Consider the following 8,003-nt stretch of genomic DNA (forward strand, 5'->3'; position numbering starts at 1 on the left):
AATTAAAAATTTTAATAAAAAATATTCTATCATTGTCTTTTTGAACTGCATTGAAGAAAATGAAAGTTTACATAATGGGTAAGTGTTTAAATCAAGACATAGCTAAGTTTGTCCAAAGTTTTAAAAACTTAGACAAATTATTAGCTAATCATAAACCTCTCTTTAAAAAAGCTGGCTTGAGTATCATGACAAATCTAAAATTATTTTTGAAAATTCTTGTTTTGAAAATGAAGTCTTAACATCCAAAAACAAAAGCTTTTAAACATCAAATCATTTTGAAAAACCAGCAAGCAAAAATTTTTGTCATACATACAACTAATTTGGTCATTTACCTATTCAATACTTTATCTTTGAAAAAAAATTGGTAATAAAATCTACAAGGTGATTAGAAAATACAATGTTCTTGGGCAACTAAAAAGGTTTAACATTAAAGGATCCAAAATGATTTAGATACCTAACTTAAGAGTATTATGCAGATTTGCCTAGCATCCAAAAAGAAAAAAGACATGTAGTACTTGGATAGTGGATACTCTAAGCACAAAACCAGAAAGTTCACATTCTTCATCAAGCTCAACAAGTACGATGGATGTTTTGTGACTTTCGATGATGATGGAAAGGGAAAGATAGTGGCCGTATGTAAGGTTGGTAAGAACTTTTCTACCTTCATTAATGATGTATTCTTGGTTGATGGGATGAAACATAATCTTCAAAACATTAGTCAACTATGTGATTTAGGTTATTAGGTTATTTTCCAAAAATTGAAATTCTTAGTTGTTTGTGAAAATTCAGGTGAAACTTTATTTGTAGTTAGATGTAATGACCAAATCAATACCCGAAAGATTCAAACGCTGACATTTTGATACCTGACTATTGTTATTGACAAAATGATACCTGAATGTTTTAAAAATTTGTCAAGCGTATCCTCGTGCTTGCCGGACCATGGCTCTGGCGAGTAAGATACTTACGTGTTCACTAATTTTTGCTGACAAAGAAGTTTATTTTGAGTTAGAATTTGTAATTAAAAATATTATTCCAAACCCTAATCCCTCCCCCTCCCTCATCGTAGCCCCCTTTCCCTTTCCCTTCCCCTCCCCATGGCAGCCCCCTTCCCTCTCCCTCTCTCTCATCTCATCTCATCTCATTTCTGCAATAAAAAAGAACAATAATCTAATATCTCAAAATTGCATCCTTTCAAAGTAACTACAAACCAAAATTTTTGATTCTCTCTCTCAGATCAGAGAAGAACAGAACGAGAATCTGAGAAGAAGAAGAAGGAGGAGGAGGAGGAGGAATAATGGATCTAGCACTAGAGAAGCTACAATTTCTGAACATTCCAGAAATATGTTACCTTTTCTTCCTCTTCGCCTTCTCTCTCCTCTCCACCGCCGCCATCGTCTTTACCGTCGTTTCCCTCTACACCAACAAAGTTGTCTCCTTTTCCTCCACCATCTCTACAATCCCTAAAATCTTCAAGTGTTTGTTCATCACTTACTTCTGGGTCACGTTTTTGATGTTCATCTGTAACTTTGTTTTCGTGATTTTTTTGGTTTTGTTTATTATAGCAATTGATACACAGGACTCGTTTCTACAGTTTTTCACGGTTATTGTGGGTGTGTTGGTCATTGTAAATTTGGTGGAATTGTTGGTGCAGAATATTTTTTACTATTTGCCAGAGTTACCATCACCAAGAAATTGATAAGAGTGCTTTACATGATCATCTTGGTAAGAAATTTGGGGGTATGTAGGTGAATTTTTTTTCTTTTTTTTAATGTAATTGATGAAATAGTGTAATACATTTGGAAAGAAATACAAATGATATTGGTAGATTGTAATTTGAATTGTGATATTGTGTTCTGTTGTGTATGCTTCTATCTGTGCCTTTATATGATCTGCGATAGGAGAGAGAAGGAAGGGGGCAGCGATGGAGAGGAAAAGGGAAGGGGGCTGCGATGGGGAGAGAAAGGGAATGGGGGAGTGTGTTGGGGGCTGCGATGGGGATGGAGGGGGAGGGGAGGGGGCTGCGTTGGCCAGGGGAAGGCTACGATGGGAAGGGAGATGGAGGGGGAGTCTGCGTTGGGGAGGGAGGGCTTAGGGTTTGGGGGTGGTTTGCCATGTCACCAAAATACGGTGGTCATGTCAGCATAGTGTTTGCCGGAGATTTGCTCCGGCAAGCTCGTGGGTACGCTTGTCAAATTTTAAAAATTTTTAAGGACCATTTTGTCAATAACAATAATAAGGTACCAAAATGTCAGCATTTGAATTTTTCGGGTACTGATTTGGTCATTATTTCTTTGTAGTTAAAAGATGTAATATTGTGTATGACTTCACCTTGAAGAAATTTGAAAAACAAAATATAGCTTATTTTATGTCTTTTGAGTCCGAAAAATAGATATGGCATAAGAAATTGGAACATGCTAACATGTTTTATGTAAGATTTCAGATTTTTATAAATTAAATAATTAGCTATTTATGAGTTAATATATTATATTGAGATATAATTTTTAAAAAAATTATTTTTAACAAAAATAATTAAATAAATTTTTATAATTATTGAAATTTAATTTAATTATTATTTATTCTATTAAATTTAAATTATTTATCAAAAAATAATTTAATAAAATAAAAATTAAATTTTTTATTATTCTTCTTTCTTCTTCCGGCCATTAAGGAAGTAGTAACAAAAGCAAGTCAACGTGGCTTGAGTTTAGGTAAGTATACATATACATATATCACCAATTCACTTTTTATATTAATCATCATTATCAACATCTTATCTCTCCTCATGAACCATGAAACCATAAGCAAAATGAGAGAGAAATCCCGTGAGAGAGAAAAGAAATTAAATGTCTCAATGGAACCGTGATTTTCAAACTTCAATTTTTTTTATTAGTAAATCTAATAAAAAATTTAATTCGATAAAAATATTTATATTTTTTTTTTATATGTTCACATTACTTTTGTCCAGTAGAAGTTCACAGTAACATAGTTCTTCTTTTCCTTAAATTCGCCAATTAGAATTTTAAAAGGCACAGATAATTTCTGACGATTTCCTCTTCAACAGTTCGGTCAAAAAACTTCTCTAAAATTTTCATTGATTTTGATTTCATATAAAGGTAGAGGATTTTATTTTAAAATTAACAGTTTTCAATTTAAGAATACCCAAAAATATAGTAAATAATTACAAATATGTTAATAATTATAATATTATTGAGTTTAAATTTTTTGCTGTGAATGATTGGTTGTGTTTGTGACTAAGTTTTTTGTTATAAAAGTGAATGGAAATTGATTTCTTAATTAGAAGTAGTAATTTTGAGAGTTTATAAATAATTTTACAATGATTGGAATTATACGTTGATTATTGAGAACCTTATGTTTGAAAAATGTTGAAGACTGGTAAATTGTCGAGAAGTTATGGAAGTGAGGGAGCTCGTAAGCGTGGTAAAGTCAAATCTTAAAGGGAGGTTCTGTTTGAGTTCTTGTAAAAATAAACGTAATATATAAATAAAAGAATAGAGGTAAGTAGCGCTCGGACTTTTAGTGCGATCATGAGATGCTAAAAGTTAGGGTTAATTGACGAAGATATCACTTGTGATGCTTGTCAATTGGGCAAATAAATCAAAAGCTCTTTTAAAGTCAAGGATGATATCTTAAACAAAAGACCATTAAAAATGCTACATATTGATCTTTTTAATCCTACTAAGAAGGAAAGCTTAGGTGGTAAATACTATGGCTTAATGGTGGTAAATGACTATACAAGATTTGGATGAGTTCTTTTTTTAGCTCATAAAAATGATGTTTTTTCAGCCTTTTTTATTCTATACAAAAAGATTCAAAATAAAAAAATTTGAAAATTATTTCGATAAGAAGTGATCATAAAAAGGAATTTGAAAACTAAAATTTTGAATCATCTTGTAATGAATTTGGTATTTCTTACAATTTTTTATGTCCTAAAATACCTCAAGAAAATGGGGTTATTGAGAGAAAAAAATAGAAGCCTTCAAGAAATGGCTAATAAAATTTGTATATAATTTATTTAAATTTAAATAATATAAAATATTAAACACTAATTTTTATTTTTCAATAAATATCGTATTATAGTTTTATATATTTATTTAATTATTACCGGGTCAAACAGTTCGATCACTGACACATCGGTTGAACACTAACCCAGTAATTCAGTAACTTCGTCGGGTTAATTGCCAATTCGATTTTGATAACTATATCATATATGTTACCTTTTATGAATCTTTCAAGTGTTATTGAAAAAAATGATGCAAGAAAGAAAACTGAACAAAACTAAAAAAGAATTCAAGAAGACAAATCAGAACCTACATTGGAATGGGTTGTTCCTGATTTTGCAGATCAAATTGCAGGAGACAAATCTGTTTTGTCTCCTACCGAAGCAGAGAATTCTAGGGATCTCAACAGCACAGAACCCAATCATATCAAACCTGAGATTACCTCACCAAAACTTACAGAAAAGAAGTTCTTGAAGAACTATCTACAAGAATTTATTATTAGAGATCCATCTCAAGGAATTATCACAAGATCTTCTAATAAAAAGAGGATAAAACTAAATGATCTTGCTCTCATATCTCAAGTGAAACTTCAAAATGTGAAGAAAGCCCTTGATAAACCTTCATAGGTCAAGGCAATAGAGGAGGAACTGGTCTAATTTGAGAAGAATGAGGTTTGGACAATGGTTCCAAATCTAAATATTAAGAAAGTAACAGGTACCAAATAGATCTTTCGAAATAAATTGGGTGAGAATGGTAATATTATTAGAAACAAAACTAGACTAGTAGCTCAAGGGTATGACCAAGAGGAAGTCATTGACTTTGATGAGTCATTTGCTCTACTTGCAAGGATGGAAGCAATAAGATTATTGCTTGCATATGTGGCCCACAAAGGGTTCAAGCTTTTTCAAATAAATGTTACATGTGCATTTTTAAATAGATTTATTGATAGAAAAGTATACGTAGCACAACCTCCCAGTTTTCAAAATAAAGCTTTTTCAAACCATGTTTTTAAACTCTCAAAGGCTCTTTATGGTTTAAGAAAAACTCTAAGAGTTTAGTATAAAAGACTTAGCTCTTTGTTTTTGAAAATTAGTTTTCAAAGGGGTACTACGGAACAACTCTTTTTATTAAAGAATCTAATAATAATTTCATTCTTGTTCAAATTTATGTGGATGACATTGTGTTTGGATCGAATAATGAAGTTTTGTGTGCTGATTTTGGAAACTTAGAGACTAGTAAGTTTGATATGAGTATGATGGGAGAACTCACATTCTTTCTAGGACTCCAAATCAAACAAACTACTAGTAGAATTTTTGTGTACCAAGATAAATATGTCAAAGAATTGGTAAAAAAAAATTTGACTTAGAGAATTCCAAACCAAATGAGTACTCCAATGCATCCAAACTATAAACTTGAAAAGGATAAAAAAGAAAAAAATGTGGATGAAATAAGGTATAGAGGAATGATCTGATCTCTTATGTATCTAACCTCCACTAGACTGGATATTGTTCAAAGTGTCGGAGTTTGTTCTAGATTCCAATCACGACCTAAAGAATTACATCTTTCAGTTATAAAAAGAATCGTTAGATACATTAATGGCACTGCTGATTTTGGTCTTTGGTATCCCAAGTCTGATAAGTTTTGTTCAAAGTGTAGTAGGGTATTATAATGCAGATTTTGTCGGTGACCAGGTTGATAGAAGAAGCACGTCTGGAATTTGTTGCTTCCTTGTATAGTCCCTAAACATGTGGTTAAGAAAGAAATAATCTATCGTTGCATTATCCACACTCGAAGCTGGAATATGTAATACCCTACCATATAGATCTTTACACCTAGGTCATAAATCAAAGGTGGTGAGGCGCTACGACCTCTAGAAATAAAATATATACATATAAATATAGTAAGGATAATATATCTAGGAGCCTTGAAGGAAAATGTTAAGCAAAAACCAAGACCAGATAATTGCGTCATACTCGAAAAGTGATAAGATCGAAAGCTTATATGCAAAAACCAAGATATATGTTATATAAGTAGAGTTCTAAAAGATAGTTACATAATCAAGCTCTAGACTCGGCTTGCGAAACAAAGGCTTATATCCAAAAGACAAAAAAAAATCCTAATTCTCTAAAGTCAATCACTAGGAGGGACAAAACATATTTTTATCGTTGTTTTACTTCTCTCTCTCTCTGTTCTGATTCTGATTTTTTTTTCTAAGAGACAAAATAAAATTGTCTCCAGCCTTTCATAATCAGAAATACTTCACAATATCTATTCTTTCTCATAATTCTATTTTGGCTCCTCCATTGATAAGAGACAAATTAAAAGTATCTCCTGCTTTTCAACTCGAGGTTACTCAACAAATACTACAAGATCCATCCAGTTTAAAGAAAAAGCAACCAAAGTTAAAAGAGGCTGAAACTCAACCCCCCTTTTCTAAGCCACTGATATCCATTAACTACAGATCCTGATAATTGTCGTTGTCGTAAAAAAGCCAAATAAATAAAATACTAATGATGCCAGTGCCCCTCCAGCAGTACGCTGCCACCAGCAGCAACGCTACCACCAAAGCGCATCTGCTCATGGTACACCACCATCTGTTGTTGCATCCACTGAATCTGCTCCAGCTCCAGTCTGAGGGAATTTGTGTCTGACATGTGTGTGAGGATCTTGTTATACCTTTTCTCAGACTACTGTAGTTGCTGAGTGCTGAGCCTATTAGTGAAGACTCTGGGTGAGATTCTGGACCTGCTCCTTCAAATCGATGTTGTCCTTGGTTTCGACAAGACTAAAAGCAAAGACAGATAAAGCCCTCAATGTGGAGGTGCAAAGATTGTTGGCGAAGAATGATCCCAACTCGTAGACATAATGTTTACTCACATAATAATTCACAGACCATTAATCAACATATCTCTCTTTGTTCTCCTTCAAGGTATGAGTATATTTGAAGATCTTCACCATCATCGCATCACGATCCAACTACTTAGACTACACATATTTAAACAATATGTTAAATCAAGTAATAATGACATTAAATGTCAAAGGCAAAATTAACCTATTAGCAAAATGAAACAAGTTACATACCAGCTTAGTCTTTGTCTTCATAAAAGTCGCTAACCCACTGTTATACTTCGACGACCTGGCTGATGCCATGTTAGCTCTTTTTGCATTGTGAGACGGCGATGCCTGAATCCCTCATTAGTCTCCCAATGGACGTACAATTCCTTCTTAATGTCTGGACAGAGCCAAATAGTGAGGTGGGCATGCCTCTCGTGTATGTCCTGTGTCATCTGCTGAAGCTGCCTAGCCATCCGATGGTCGAAGATCGTCTTGCATCTCCTACATAAAGAAACATTTAGCACTAGTTAATTGAAATTAAATACATAATTAAACAAAATATAAGATATAAACTAGCTAAGGTTTGAATATATTGAGTTTTTACCATCCACTTTTGAAATCATCGCTCTCTGGTCTCAGCATGGATCTTCTTGTAACTTGGTCATGGGTGGTCGTACATCAGCTTAACGACATTGGTACACTTCTGTGCACATGCATTGTTATTTGACGCAAACCTATCAATGAAAAACTTAAGATTAGCAAACACATACGTTGAATAAGAATATCAAAATAGATTGCATTTAAAAGACATAAAAATAGTACTTATGCCGTTAAATTATCAGGCCAAATCATCATCCGTACAATGGCGGTGGTGGAGGGACACCTGGCTAGGATCCGTGAGAGGAAATTCTGACACTGCAATGTCTGTTACTGGAGGTAGCATCATCGTCGAAGTAGTGGGCTACTAATCGGATGGAAGTGGTGAAGGAGTCCACTCTAGTAAAGCAGTCGAACGACTTCCTGGTGACGGGAGTGGCGCAACAGAAGGAGCCACGTAGTTAGGATTAAAAACCATGATGAACGGATGATCTTGGGCACCCATTGCATATGACGTCCCAAGGGTAGTCGGAGTAGAGGGCCATGACTGAG

The 8,003-nt window shown here is 33.6% G+C and overlaps 1 long non-coding RNA gene across 1 annotated transcript; it reads right to left on the reverse strand.

The window, feature by feature from the left end:
* Positions 1 to 6,222: 6,222 nt before the first annotated feature.
* On the reverse strand, positions 6,223 to 7,592 carry LOC140184616 (uncharacterized). Its single transcript, XR_011881715.1, has 3 exons — positions 7,459 to 7,592; positions 7,101 to 7,355; positions 6,223 to 7,004 (listed from the first exon to the last, which is right to left on the reverse strand). It is a non-coding gene; the product is annotated as an uncharacterized lncRNA (long non-coding RNA).
* Between the last annotated feature and the right edge of the window lie 411 nt (positions 7,593 to 8,003).

This window comes from Arachis hypogaea, chromosome 5 (genome assembly GCF_003086295.3).
Source record: "Arachis hypogaea cultivar Tifrunner chromosome 5, arahy.Tifrunner.gnm2.J5K5, whole genome shotgun sequence".
Classification (NCBI taxonomy): Eukaryota; Viridiplantae; Streptophyta; class Magnoliopsida; order Fabales; family Fabaceae; genus Arachis; species Arachis hypogaea.